This window comes from Hylobates moloch, unplaced genomic scaffold (genome assembly GCF_009828535.3).
Source record: "Hylobates moloch isolate HMO894 unplaced genomic scaffold, HMol_V3 SCAFFOLD_5, whole genome shotgun sequence".
Lineage (NCBI taxonomy): Eukaryota > Metazoa > Chordata > Mammalia > Primates > Hylobatidae > Hylobates > Hylobates moloch.
In genome coordinates, this window is record NW_026652280.1 from 46,679,968 (window position 1) to 46,695,954 (window position 15,987).

At 36.0% G+C, this 15,987-nt stretch overlaps 1 protein-coding gene and 1 long non-coding RNA gene across 5 annotated transcripts in view; one reads left to right on the top strand and one right to left on the bottom strand.

Annotated features, from left to right (window-relative positions):
* CCDC178 (coiled-coil domain containing 178) overlaps positions 1-15,987 on the top strand; it is a 506,076-nt gene that overhangs the window by 487,286 nt on the left and 2,803 nt on the right. The gene's annotated exons all lie outside the window — the stretch shown is intronic.
* LOC131383454 (uncharacterized) overlaps positions 1,237-15,987 on the bottom strand; it is a 15,632-nt gene continuing 881 nt past the window's right edge. Inside the window, exon 2 of the long non-coding RNA XR_009213494.1 lies at positions 1,237-1,553. This is a non-coding gene — a long non-coding RNA (uncharacterized LOC131383454). The remainder of the gene's footprint in view (positions 1,554-15,987) is intronic.

Genomic DNA, 15,987 nt, shown 5'->3' on the forward strand with positions numbered 1-15,987 from the left:
ATACGTATCAGGAATGGACCATGATGGCTAGCACATGGATTTTAAAAAGACACTTGGGGGAAAACAGTAATATAAGCCTTTTATGAGAAAACAGAATAGAGACTGTGTTTGTAGTTAAGTAGTACCGGTTCTGGAATACCTTAAGATAGTGAAAACTTATACAAATTCCAGTTGACCTAAAGAGATTATGTAACACTAAGAAAATGTGAATAGAAACCAATCAGCAAATTCATAAGACACAAATTATAAGGGCTAAGTGAAATATATAATGAGTTTACCAAGTTATACACAGACAAGTTATTTCTAAAAAACATGTACCCTAAAACCTAAAGTATAATAAAAAAAAAAAAAAAAGAACAAGGCATAAAAAAAAAAAATCCTGAATATATTGAGACATGACAAAGATCTGGGAGTGTATATGTGTGTATGTGTGTGTGTAATAGAAACTTTTCATTAATTTAATAAATATTTATCAAATATCTGTGTAGGCATTTATAAAGATACAGACAGATAAAAAGATGAACCAGATTCAGTTCCTGCTAAGAAAAAATTCTAGTCTATGATAGAAAAAATCAGTTAAGAGGCAATGTCAATATAGTATGATAAATGCAATGACAAAGAAAAAGGCAGAGGTGGGAAGATTTTCCATACAAAAGACAAAGAGAGTACTAAGACCTAGACCTGAAAAAATGTACACATTACTGGAATTAAAATATCTACATATGACTCTGTAGGAGTACAATGGGGCTTTAGCTATGGGTGAGTGTGAAGAGATAACAGGAGCCTAATCTTGCAGATAGTTGTGTGGCATGCAAAGAAGCTTCAACTTCATCCTGAGGATATAGGGGAAGAAGGAGAGGAGTGGAAATTGATGTAAAGAAAAAGAGGGAGATGATAACATTTGAGTTTTCGAAAGATTGCTTAGACTGATATGTGGAAAGTAGAAGCTTGGATGGGGAGATGAAGCGGGTAGAAATGGAGTAGAGGTTTCATGACTGGAAGTGAGGAAATCGATTAAGGTGCTCTTGCAGGAATTCAATTTGGACAGCTAGCATCCTGAAGTGATGTAATGTCACTGGAGATAAAGAAGGGTATTTGAGAGATAGCAAAGGACTATGAGTGACAAGACTTTTTTTTTAAGTGGATGTAGCATTTAGTTTCTAACATCAATATTTCTTTTACCTTTCCATGAATCCTGGCTTGGAAATTCAACAAAACACTGCCTTACACCATTCATTCTTTTCTTCCCTCCTTTTTTATTAAACAAAAATTGTTAACACTACTGAGTTTGGGGAAAGAGATAAAATGTGAAAGGAGACAGATATCTCTTTTGCTCCTGGGGACTGTCTGATAATGCTTCCTGTTCCTTTGAAGTCATTTCCATCACTACCTCCCAATTCTCTCTGTGTACCTTTAACTCTCTTATCTCATAAAAGAGAGAATATTCTTCCTGCTTCTGTATATCCAGGCGTTGTTTTTTCATACTTCCATCATGGCAATTGATGTATTAAGTTGTAACAGCTTGAATTTATTTCCCCAGACCGACTGGAACCCTAAAAACAATACCATAATCAGCTTTATATTCCCCAAAGAGCCAAATACAATGTAAAATGCATATTATTTGAAATACATGCCAAATATATACATATAGCATTTTTATGATATATACCTACAACATGTATATATGATATATACATATCTTCTTCAGAAGTCTCTAAAATCCTTGTAAGAAGGGCTCATGATTTATTCAGCATCATACCCTGTGGAGTTCTTAGAGGGCATACGTTTTAATAGGTTTGCTATAAATATTTGATGAATAAAATGGACAGTTCTATCAAAGGATTACCTGAGATAGTATTCAGGAAATAATCTAGTATTGAGTTAATTAATGAAAAAATGAACCAGGGCAGCATTAGGAAAATATCAGATTTCATTTATTCACACTTGAAGAACTTTTTTTTATAAAACATACCCAAGAGTCAGTGCATTTTTTAAGGCAAGTAGGGACACTGTATTGTTTAAAGTCATATTTGAAAGCTCTCTTGTGTATTTATTTTTCTGCTTCCAATCTGCCTGTAAGGCTAGGGAAAAAAAATCAAGAAATTGTATGAATCCAAAAAGTCATGAGATATATGTAAAAGGAAGCTTATGCATTAACATCTCTAGAAGTCTGAATGTAAAGAAAACTTCTGTTATCATTTTGCCCTTATTCATGTTATTATTTACAAGTAAACATATAATAACAAAGCCAAAATAAGGAAGTCTATTGAAAAACAATGTCAAGGCTGCAGATATTAACAGTGAAAAATTGTGTCACAACATTGTTTTGTAAGAGAAAAGAAGAAAAAGTATCTAGGTGTGTATGAGCTAAATGGGGTTCCTTCTTTTGTTATTAAGTGGAACATTTCTAAAAGAACATTTCTGTTCATCATTTTTAACTTTGGTAACCAATTACTTTTTGAGTGTCAAAGATGAGCTAAGGAATGGGATAAATGTTTGTCTTATATTATGATTGGAACCTACAGTTCACCAATGGTAAGGAACACACAGGCTGTATTTGCAATTGACTTTGGAACTTGGTAACAGGAAGAGTTGGAACAGTTTGGAAGGCTCAGAAGAAGATAGGAAAATGTGAAAAGCTTGGAAATTCCTAGAGACTTGGAGGGCTCAGAAGATAGGAAGACATGGGAAAGTTTGGAAATTCCTAGAGACTTGTTGAATGGCTTGGACCAAAATGCTGATAATGATATAGACAATGAAGTCCAGTCTGAGGTGGTCTCAGATGGAGATGAGAAACTTGTTAGGAACTAGTGCAAAGGTCACTGTTGTTATGCTTTAACAAAGAGACTGGCAGCATTTTGCCTCTTGCCTAGAAGTCTGTGGAACTTTGAACTTGAGAGAGATGATTTAGGGTATCTGGTGGAAGAAATTTCTAAGTGGCAAAGTGTTCAAGAGGTGACAGAGCATAAAAGTTCGTAAAATTGGCCAGGCATGGTGGATCACACCTGTAATCCCAGCACTTTGGGAGGCCGAGGCAGGCAGATCATAAGGTCAGGAGATCTAGACCATCCTGGCTAACATGGTGAAACCCTGTCTCTACTAAAAATACAAAAAATTAGCCAGGCGTGGTGGTGGGTGCCTGTAGTCCCAGCTACTCGGGAGGCTGAGGCAGGAGAATGGCTGAACCCAGGAGGCAGAGCTTGCAGTGAGCCAAGATCATGCCACTGCACTCCAGCCTGGGTGACAAAGCGAGACTCCATCTCAAAAAAAAAAAAAAAAGTTTGGAAAATTTGCAGCCTGACAATGTGGTAGAAAATAAAAACACATTCCCTGGGGAGAAATTCAAACCTACTACAGAAATTTGCCTAAGTAATGAAGAGCCAAATGTTATTCACCAAGACAATGGGGAAAATGTCTCCAGGGCATGTTAGAGACCTTCACAGCAGCCCCTCCCATCACAGGCCTGGAGGCCTAGGAGGGAAAAATGGTTTAACGGACTTGGCCCAGGGCCCCCCTTCTCTATGTGCCCACATAGAAAGAACATTGTGTCCTGTTGCCCACCTGCTTCAGCTCCAGCTGTAGCTAAAAGGGGCCAAGATACAGGTCAGAGCATTGCTTCAGAGGGTGCAGACCCAAAGCCTTGGTAGCCTACACATGGTGTTGGGCCTGCGAGTGCACAGAAGTCAAGAATTGGCTGGGTGCGGTGGCTCACGCTTGTAATCCCAGCACTTTGGGAGGCCGAGGCGGGCGGATCACGAGGTCAGGAGATCAAGACCATGGTGAAACCCCGTCTCTACTAAAAATACAAAAAAATTAGCCGGGTGTGGTGGCGGGCGCCTGTAGTCCCAGCTACTCGGAGAGGCTGAGGCAGGAGAATGGCGTGAACCCGGGAGGCGGAGCTTGCAGTGAGCCGAGATTGCACCACTGCACTCCAGCCTGGGTGACAGAGCAAGACTCCGTCTCAAGAAAAAAAAAAAAGAAGTCAAGAATTGAGGTTTGGGAACTTCCGCCTAGATTTCAAATATATGGAAATACCTGTATGTTCAGGCAGAAGTTTGCTGCAGGGGCAGAGCCCTCATGGAGAACCTCTGCTAGGGCAGTGTGGAAGGGAAATGTGAAGTTGCAGCACACTCAGAGTCCCTACTGGGGCACTGCCTAGTGGAGCTGTGAGAAGAGAGCCACTGTCCTCCAGACCCCAAAATGGTAGATTCACCGACAGCTTGCAGCATGTGCCTGGAAAAGCCACAGGCACTCAATACCAGTTCATGAAAGCAGCTGGGAGGTGGGCTGTACCCTGCAAAGCCACAGAGGCAGAGCTGCCCAAGGCTGTGGGAGCCTACCTCTTGCATCAGCATGACCTGGATATGAGACATGGAGTAAAAGGAGATAATTTTGAAACTTTAAGGTTTAATGACTGCCCTATTGGATTTTGGACTTGCATGGGGCCTGTAGCCCTTTTGTTTTGGCCAATTTGTCCCATTTGGAATGGGTGTGTTAACCCAATGCCTGTACCCCCATTGTATCTAGGAAGTAACTAACTTGCTTTTGATTTTACAGGCTCATAGGTCAAAGGGACTTGCCTTGTCTCAGGTGAGACTTTGGACTTGAACATTTGGGTTAATACTGGAATGAGTTAAGACTTTAGGGGACTGTTGGAAAGGCATGATTGTGTTTTGAAATGTGAGGACATGAGATTTGGGAGGAGCTGGGGCAGAATGATATGGTTTGGCTTGGTGCCCCACCCAAATCTCAATTTATAATCCTATAATCTTCATGTGTTGTGAGACCAACCTGGTGGAGATAATTAAATCATGGGGGTGGCTCCCCGCACGCTGTTCTCATGATAGTGAGTAAGTTCTCACAAGATCTGATGGTTTTATAAGGGGCTTCCCCCTTCGTTTGGCACTCATTCTCTCTCCTGCCACCCTGTGAAGAGGTGCCTTCCACCATGATTGTAAGTCTCCTTAGGCCCTACTGGCTATATGGAACTGTGAGTCAATTAAACCTCTTTTCTTTATAAATTACCCAGTTTGGGGTATTTCTTCACAGCAGCATGAGAAGGAACGAATACAAGTTAAACTATTAAATTTATAATAATAAAAAGGGATGCTCCTATGATATCTCCAGATTATCCCTTAAGGCAGAATTATTTCAGTAGGATTACACACCAGCATATTACCTTCAATCATAGGTTAACATAGGTATTAACTGAGTAAAAAAAGAATAAATTGATGAATAGTTTGTAAAACAATTGCTCCTGGCCAAATAAATAAGTCTAATTTTGCAGACTATTTTTTTTCTTTTGACAAAACAAATACATCTGTATATTGGAATTCTAGAGAAATGTATAGTAGATTATGAGTCTTGTACTAAGAAGATACTCCTGGGCTAGAAAAAAATATGTTAGAAGATATTAGCATATTAGTGGTAACTGAAATTATGGGGAAGGTATTCAGCTGTAACATAGGAAAAGGTATTAGCTATAGAAGTCTAAAACTCTGTGTTGATCACAATTATGCCTAAGTATTATAGATTAATTTTTTACCCTTTAATATTCTTCCTTTGAAGTGGTATGTCTCCAATATTTTCCTAAAATTACTAAAAATAATTTTTTCATCTAAAGTTTAATCTTATCTGTTAAACTGGGCCTATTACTAACTTCTAGTAGCTGAAGTTGTAAGGAACTCACACACTGGGGCCACACACAGCCATATCACCAGTTTCTGTAACTGTAACTGTTGGAAACTCTTGGGCAACTGTAACTATTGGAAACCAGAAAATGTTTTTAAAAGTACCACTGAAAGTAAATGAAATCCTATGAGACATCCACATCCAGCCAAAATGAAGTAACTAGAGTCATATTTACCCGCCTGCCTAAAATAACCAATCACTGAACAAAGCATATGGAACAATAGTTTTCAAGCCATTGGTCATCAGTTAAGAAATGAGTGATCCCACAAAGAAATGAAACAAACAAGGTGAACCCTACAATTATCCTATCTTGCTGCCTTGAGAGACTTTACAAATCATGGTGCAGGTGGGAAGAATAGAGGCAGAGTCCAGCAAATTATGTGAATTGAGTAAATGGAGCTAAGAGTTCAAGGAGAATAAGGCAGCTAGAATTTACAAGACACAGTATCAGGGATGAAAGCCTTGCAGATTCTCTCTGGAGGTTTGCAGAAGTCTCCCTGGGATAACGCTTTAAGCAGCAAATGCTTCTAAGAAAACTACCCAAGTTTTCTACTCATGAAAAGAGTCATCCAAAATATTAGTGGAAATAGTATCTGGTTGTTACATATGACGTGTTTCTATCTGAGAGAATGAAAAAGCTCACGATTTGTGGAGAGTTGGGTAGAATCCTCAGAAAAGTCTTGCCTCAGTGGTAGGGATTAATTAGCCGTATGCTAACGTAATTCTATTCCCACCTAACAAATCTTGAAAGCAAAGCTTAAAAGGATCAAACTATTTTCAAGTCACCTCACTGCATGCCACAACAAATCTCAAAACTATATATAGGAATATGAAAATATACAGCACCAAGGAAGGTAAAATGCACAATGTATGGCATCCAAGGAAACATGAGATCCAGGAATGCAAAAAATACCAGAAAAGTAAACCAATTAGGAGAGAAAAACCAATCAATTAAAACTGACACAGAACTGATAAAGAAGTTATAATTAGCAAACAAATGCATTAAACAGTTATAACAGTATCCCATATGTTTATAAATTAAGTAGAGACATTGATGATATAAAAAGGACCCAACCGAACTTCTAGAAATAAAGCTTACAATGCCTGAGATGAAAAATACATAGAATAAGACTAATGGCAGATTTAATATTGCCTAACAAAAAAGACTGGTGAATTTGAAGACATAGCAATAGAAACTGTCCAAAATGAAAGAAAGAAATAGTTTTAAAAATGAAGAGTACCAGTTAGCTGTAAGATATCATCAGTCAGCCTAATAAATGTGACGTGTGAGTCTATGAAAGAGAAGAAAATAAGGAGAGAACAGAAAAATATTTGAAAAAATCATGGTTAATTTTTTCATCTGTAAACTAAACTGTAAACAAAGAAATAGAGAACTCTCAAGAAACCCCAACCTCAAGATGTGTAAGAAACTATACCAAGGCATATCGTAATCAAATTACTCAAAACCAGTGATACAGAGAAAAATCTTTAGAAGAGCCAGATAAAAATAGACATGTAATGTGCAGACGAACAAAGATAAGGTTAACAGCAGATTTCTCATAAGTAACAATGCAAATGAGAAGAGAGAGGAGTAACATATTTAAAGTAATGGGGAGGGAAAGTCATTCTAGCATTTTATACACAGTAAAATATCTTTCAAAATAGGGCAAAATGAAGACTTTTACAGACATACAAAAGTTGAAAATAGTCATCACCAGCAGACCTGCACTACAAGAAATGTTAAATGAAGTCTTTCAGGAAGAAGGACAAAATGACACTAGATAGAAATACAGGTCTCCTGAAGCGAATGATCAGCTCCAAAATGATAATGACATGAAGAAATATGTGATTATTTTCTTATTTTTAAAAAACCTTTAAATAACAATTGACTGTTATGCAACAAATGACAATATATTGAATAGTTTATAAAATATGTGTAAGTAAAAAGTATGACAATAGCATGAAACCCACAGAGAATAAATGTATTATTATCTGGTTTTATACTGTTTTTGAAATGATATAATATCACTTGCATCCAGATTGCAAAGAAGTAAAATGGTCATTATTAGCAGATAACATTCTCATCCATATAGAAAATGTAATCAAGTCTGCAAAGAAGCTCATAAGCTAACAAGTGAGCTTAGTAAGTTTGCATAATATGGCATCAATATGCTAACAATGATTGGATACTGAAGCTAAGAAAACAATGCCTATCCAATAGCATCAAAAATGTGAAGTAATTTATACTTCTGTGCCACCAAAGAAAGTTAAACTACATTTCTGAGAGAAATTAAAGAAGTCCTGAATAAATCAAGATGTACCTCATTTCTCAGTCAGAAGACTCAATATTGTTAAAGTGCCAATTTTATCCAAATTGATCTAAAGATTCAACACAATCTGAATCGAAATTCCAAGACACTTTTTCATAACAATTGAAAAGTTTGTTTTAAAACCCACAAGGAAATGGAAAGGACATAGAATAGCCAAAACAATATCGTAAAGGAAGTACAAAGTTAAATGACTTACAATACCTAATTTCAAAGTTCATCATAAAGTTACAGTAACCAAAAAAATGAGGCATTGGATCAAAATATATCAATAGATGAATAGAACAAAATAGGGGATACAAAAAATAAGCCCACATTTATGAAAAACTGATATTTTTACAATGTTGCAAAGACAAATTAGTGAAGAAAGAATAATTTCTTCATGAAAAGGTGCTGTTAAAATTGCATATCTATGTGAAAATAAATAAAATTTCACCATTACCTTGGACAATATGCAAAAATTAACTCAAAATTAATCATAATCCTAAACATAGAATGTAAAATTATAAAACTTCTAGATTTTAGGGGAAGAATACCTTTATGAACTTGGGATTGGCAAAGATTTCTTATGTACAGCACCAAAAGGACAAGAATAAAATAATAAATTGGATTTTATCAAAATGTAAAACTTCTAATCTTCTAAAGACACTGTTAAGGAAATGAAAAGACAAGTCACATATAGGAAGAAAATATTTGTAGGGGATATATCTGATAAAGGACTTGTATCCAGAATATAAATGTTAAAAAAAAGAAACTTTCAAAACTCAATTAAAACCACAATGAGATACCACTGCACACCTATTTGAATGGCTACAATTAAAATACTGATCATATTAAAAGTTGGCTAGGATGGTAAGAAACTAAAACTCTCATACACTGCTTGTGGGGATATAAAATGGTACAACCACTGTAGAAAATATTTTGCAGTTTCTTAGAGTTAATGCATGTTCTATGATCTGGCCATTACACATCTTGTTGTTTTCTCAAACCTAGAAGTTTCTGATCGTGACTGCCTTGTTATTGTTATGATCCTGGTTGTACATGCCTCTATAAAGATCTTCTTTATAAGTCCCCTCAGCTATACCAAAGGAGAGTGGCACTTTTCTTATGTTCCCCCAACCTCAGTGTCTCAACTGTTTAGTCATTCCCTGGAGACATTATAATAGTCAGATAAAAGAAAGACATTCTTTGGGAGGCTGAGGCGGGCAGATCACGAGGTCAGGAGATTGACACCGTCCTGGCTAACGCGGTGAAACCTCGTCTCTACTAAAAATACAAAAAAATTAGCCGGACGTGTTGGCGGGCACCTGTAGTCCCAGCTACTCGGGAGGCTGAGGCAGGAGAATGGCGTGAACCCAGGAGGTGGAGCTTGCAGTTAGCTGAGATTGCGCCACTGCACTCCAGCCTGGGCGACAGAGCGACACTCTGTCTCAAAAAGAAAAAAAGAAAGACACTAACAAAAAAAACAGCAAAAAAAAAAAAAAAAGATCCAAAGTTACTATTCCTTCCTGTATTTGTTAATAATAATTATAATTCAATTCAGCAAATCTATACTAAATACTCACAAAAGACCATGCACTGGACTAGGTTCTAAAATATAAAGATGATTGGATACAATTTCTGTCCTTGGGGAGCATGTGATTTGTGAATAATTTGAGGAAAAGTATATAGAAACTTTTGTAGAAAATAACAAAGTGATCATTCATTGTGTTCTCTGTAATAACTATATATTTCATTCATAGTCTTGATACTTTTAGGTCTAAATATTTTGAATGAATATTTTTCAAATGATATTTCTCTGTCTTAATACTCATTTCAAAGCAATCAGAATGAAGAGAGTTTGAAGAAAAGTGGTGGATAAGCCATACTGAGATAACAGTAAAATTCAAATTCACAAGCAGAATTATTTTGTTGCATTTTAGGGCAAATTTAAGAGATTTTACCTAACTGAGAGTCAACCATCTACAAGGTTAGCTCATCAACAGTGTCACATTTATTCTCATCAGTAAAAATTATTCGAGGGCCTCTGATGAGCACAGAGCCTCCCTAGAAGTAGGTTACATGGTAATTCCAGTAGTGTGAGGAACGAGGCTGTACCCAAACGCGAGATTTTTCTTGATGCCTGTTCCAAACACCAAGTGTAATATAAGGAAGTGTAGTTCATAAATGGCACAAAATGAAGCAAACTTTATGGTCAAGAGACAATTATCCTAAAGCTTTTAACATAAAGATAATTCAGTCACAGACTATGTGAAAGTTAAAAAAAATTAAAGCAAACACTTAAAGCCCACTTAAAATTGGGCCCAATTAAACTAATACCTGGAATATCTAAGCTTTTTTGCTCTCAACATTAAAAACTGTGTAATATCAAATTAAAAACATAAAAGAAGTTATAGTCGTCTCTGAGTGAACATGGTAAAAACAAGACACAAACATCAGCAATACGAGATCTGCTCCAAAAAAACCCAAATTTGTAGGAATTTTAGAATGCATGAACCTTCAGATTTAGGTCATTTCCTGCCAAATAATTTATTTGGTTAGGCCTCTTAAGTGCTTCAATATGTTAATCCATGTGGCCTTCTCCAAACTGTGCTTACACAGTTACTAAAGTGAAAGCTCATATTGAACTGAAACACCTTAGTTTTTAAATTGTTGAAATTCAAAGATAATATGTAGGAAAATTAAATATGTAACAAAATTAAACAAATATGTTTATGTAACAAAATTTTATGTAACAAAATTAAAATGCAATGCTAAATTGCTTTGTATAAGCCTCTTTTCCAAGTCAAACTTCATGTAATCAGCAATCTAAAGTAAATCAGACAAATAATTGACAACTTAAAGTTTCAAACTTGGGGAGTATGTTCATATTCACAAATGTATATTTCAGAAAACTCACGTGAGATTATTAAGTAATATGACCGTTAAATATTCTTATATATGCAAGTCATTTCCCAGTCATAATGAGGTCTAAGTATCCTTATATTGCTAACAGCTTTAGAACTGCCTTCAGAACATATAGCCTACAATTCCAAGCATATACAGCATTGACAAATCTCTGATTTGTGTGGGTTCAATTTTTGAAACAATCAAAATAAATTCACAAACAATGAGTAAAATGAATGACTAGCTAGAATATTATTTGTATTATTCTGTTTTCATGCTGCTGATAAAGACATACCCCAAACTGGGTAATTTATAAGGAAAAAAAAATGTTTAATGAATTCACAGTTGCACGTGGCTGGGGAGGCCTCACAATCATGGCAGAAGGCAAAAGGCAAATCTTACATGGCAGCAGGCAAGAGAGAATGAGGGCCAAGCCAAAGCGGAAACCCCTTATAAAACCATCAGATCTAGTGAGACGTATTCACTACCATGAGAACAGTATGGGGGAAACCACCCCATGATTCAATTATCTCCCACTGGGTCCCTCCCACAACACATGGGAATTATGGGAGCTACAATTTAAGGTGAGGTTTGGGTGGGGACACAGCCAAACCATATCGCTATTTTTGTCTCATGTTGTGAGCAGGAAACTTCCCAACATAGCTATAAAGTTGGTTATGAAGATGGTGCCTAAGCAAGAGCTGTAAGAACACATTGGGGAAAAAAAAAACATAAACCTTCCAAATAGGATATCTAAGTACATATTGTGGCTAACTTAAAGGAAATTTTATAGCCACATCTCAATTAATATGTACTACAGACATGGTGATTCTTTAAAATAGGCCCATCAATGCCTCCCCATCACTTACAGCAGATAATCTTGGTATGCAACTTCCGTCATCATCTGTTTTCTGTCTGCCTTTCCAAATATATCTTTAGCTATGCTCTGAGTTCTGAACACTGATATATTTAATGATTCCCTAAATAGATCCGTGCTCTTCCATCTCCGGTCTCATCTTTCAAGGACCAGCTTACACATCATCTCTTTTATTAGATTTCCCTGAACTTCCAGCCAGAAGTGGTATTTCTCCCCTCAAAACCACTACTTTTCTGTGACCATATCACATCCTGTGTTGTGATAAACTAGTTATTTCCACATCCCTTGAGGCCAAACCATATTTTGTGCTTTGGTTTACTGAGGGTAGGGGGATCCTTCCCTGAAAAAAAATAAATGTGTGCTACTTTTCCACTTTAAGCCACAGTATCTTCCACTGTGCCGGGAGCAATGCCTCAGAAACAACAGAGGCAAATAAATGTTTGTTGCATGAATATATGAAAGAGAAAGGTGACTTACAATGTCCATACAAGGGTTGAAATGTAACTACGAGATCTCATTTTAACTTAATTTTTTTTCTGCACATCACTACAGTTTTCCCAAATATATCTGGTTGAATCTTAATATGTTGTGTTACCTGATAAAAGATCAACTGCACAATAAATTTCAGAAATGCTGAGTTTTAAAATGTTAAGCGGGATTTGTTTTTTGAAATTTCAGAGTATCTGTAATTATACCATAGTGCTTTATATCTCTTGAAAAAGTGGAATAGAATATTCAGTGTTTACAACATGTTTTGCCACAAAATATTTGGTCTTTCTCGAGAAAACACAATGGGGCTACTCTCTGCTGATCGTATTCTGAGAATCAAAACACAAGTAGGATTAAACTCCTGCTAATTAATGTAGTAATAAGTCTAGAAATAGAAAAAATGAAGTATTAATAGTATACAATTTTATTTATAAGAATAATTTAAGGAAAGGTTGCCATTCATGTTGAATTCTAGGTAAAACAAAAAAGAAGCACTAGTTTCCTAAAAGAAAAAAAAATAGGACGTATTATTACCCACAGATTTAATTTCTTCCCCCCAAAATTGAGCAAGATCACGGAGCATGATCATTTGTTCAACAGGGAATTCACGTGAAATTTTCTTTATTAACTGGCTGGAATAGGATACTTGAAATACTTTCCTCCCTTAGAGTATATTGGTTTAGGATAAGTAGTCCTCTTTTTAAACTATCACTTTGTTATACATAAAATGAAAGGATCACTTTCTCTCCATCATTTGGCATGTCGTCAAAGATGTGATTATTTTCCTCTCTAATCTAAATAACCTCACACCACATTCCCTGAAAGGCAACCTCATCATTCAGCCTCATGATTCTCCTTCCAATCTCCCCCAACCTCAGCACAAAGGCCTACAGCTAGCTGCTTTGGTCTCTGAATTTCTAACTTACTTTTTTGGAAATCTGATAATATTTGAAATACCAGTTAAAATCTAGCAATATCATGTTTCTTATGAATGCTTCCCTGCCAAAAATCTAATAACATTGCACAAAAAAAAGACAAAGTAACAATTTTCTTTCTTCAAAACCACTCAGCTATGCAATCTTGAGTTCTTTTAGACCTTCAGAAGGTATGATCAGTATGCATAGGAAAAGTCGTGTCTTACTTAACTTTGCAAGAGTGCACTGCGAAGCATTAATAGCGGCATTGCTGTGTTAATAAACTTCAGTCAAAATGCTTTGGGAGATAATTTGATTAAAAAAAGAATAAAAAATACCGAAGCTGAAATATGGCTTTTATAAGCTGCAAGATCAATTCACCATGTGCTTTTTTAATCAACTGAAATATATACATTTAAACAGAAAATACAGATGACTTAACATTCTCCCATATCATGTCAGTCAGCATGACTAGTTTCTCATAATTTTTTTTTAGAAAACTCTCTTGTGCTCTGACTTACGGGGAAAAAAACTTTCCATGAAAAATGTGTGCTACTTTTCCACTTTTGGCCTTGTATGTGCTTCTTCTCTGCCTTAATTGCAGTATAAATCAACTGTGAAAGAAGATTTACAGTGATTATGCCTCACTTAGAGAGCTGCGGAGATTGATCTGGAAGTGGTATGTTTGTCAAGCCCCAGGTCTACTTCTCATTGTAGCTGGTTCTACACTGAATCCCAGGACATGTATGGCGATATTCAAAATTAAATTGATGTGAGAGGAGAAAGTTCTGGTGGGTCACTCTGTTCTCTGTGTTCTCACTGAATATACCTAATCACTTACCCTTCCAAAACACTAGGGCAAAAGACTTTACAAACAATGTGAACTTCAAACTCATTTACTACGTTAGGAGAAAAGACGACCATAACTACTGAATGGATCCTGTATATCCTCCCATTTCCTCTTTATGTGATCAACTGGGTGGGATAGCAACAGAAACAGAAATCTTCCTGTTTTGAGTAGATGAATTATTAACACTGCCATCAATAACTTATTAAGGAAGGGCTATATTCAGGTCATTGTAGTAGTTTCTTGAAGAGAGGTTCATCAATCCTTACTTTTATGAAGTTTGTTTTCTTTCTACTGGAAGTTTATTCCTTGATGTGATCACATCAAAGCAACACATGAACATAGAATTAAGAAACAAGTAGACATAATGTAGGATGTGCTTTCATATCTTTCCTCCTTCAAAAGTTCTGGAACATGTTGAATTTTGGTCTAAGCTCAGTAGCAGGACCTAACTTCCATACCTTTACCATCTGCACCTTTGCCCATACTGTTGGCATTCAGTCAAGTGTCACTCTTGTTAAAAGATGAAATAGCAGGTCTTTTAGCTTTCTTCTTGTTAGATTTCTTTGAAAGAGTCTTTTTTATAACTTAATTGCTTCAGTTAAAAAGTGACCTCAGTGATTTCTTGATGAAAAGTAATAAAACCTCTAATAAATTATTAGGACAGCTGTTTGCTAACTTGCCAATATATCTCTTTTAAAAATGGGCTCCTCTTTCCAAACAACACTCCTGAAAGATCATGTTTTCTTGTTCAATTTTTCCCTACTTTTATCGTTTTCCTATAGCAGAAAGCTCCTGTTGAATAGACAAGTGCCAAAGATTTTCACTCTCAGCTCATATGAGGACTCAGAAAGGAATATAATCATACTTAAAAAATAAAATATATTACCAAATCTAGAAATTAGCTAGTAATTGAAATTATCATCACAGTGTTTTAACTGATGACCATTGAACTCTTTTCCGGCAAACGGCTCATAGAGCATTAATTGCACGTCACATTACAGATCTGCAGAGTTAAGTTCCATCTTGCCCTTGGGACTGTGAGGTCTAAAGCAACTTTGTAAGTGTCTTTCAGGATTAAAAAAAAAAAAAAATCATTAAACTGCAGGAGTTCTATTAGGTCTGCTAAAATATGTGCCCCACCGTCCTTTCAAATGTCATCCCCTGACCCTCAAAGCTCTATTACTGAGTTTCTACCATATTTCAACACTGCTGAGGAGCTCTACCTCCTATGTCTCCCCATAGCACCTCAAGTATGTTCTTAACACACTCCAGAAAATCATTTCCCACATAAAGCAAATCCAATGAGTTTAGAAAGGGAGGTTGATTCTGATTTCATTTTTTTCTGATCAATGTTTTGCATAAGGGGGACTACCTGGATCTTTTTCTTTTATAGTCCTATAAACATTTTAATTCATTATTTAAAATAACTCATATAACTCCTGGTCACAAAGAAGGAAACAACAGACACTGGGGTCTACTTGAGGGTGAAGGCTGGGAGGAGGGAAAGGAGCGGGAAAAATAACTATTGGGCACTACTAGGCTTAGTACCTAGATAACTAAATAATCTGTACAACAAACCCCATGAAGGAGAAAACGAGTTACAAAACAAACAAGTTTACCTATATAACAAACATGCACATGTACCCCTGAACCTAAAATAAAGTTAAAAAAATAATAATTCATAATATTGACTATACTAATATAAAAATAGAATCCTAATCTAGGAACAAAAAGTAGAATATTTTGTCTCTGGTATTAATCAGTAAATTATATTACGAGATCTAATTATCTGCATTATGAAGTTTGCAAGAAGCAAAAAAAGAAAAGTTGATAAAAGTTAATGAAAGATTCGAAGATATGACTACATGCTGACTTCATACAAACATTCACAGAATTATGAATCTTATTTTTCAAATTTCATTAATTCAAAAGGGGCTTCTTCTTTTTCTATAT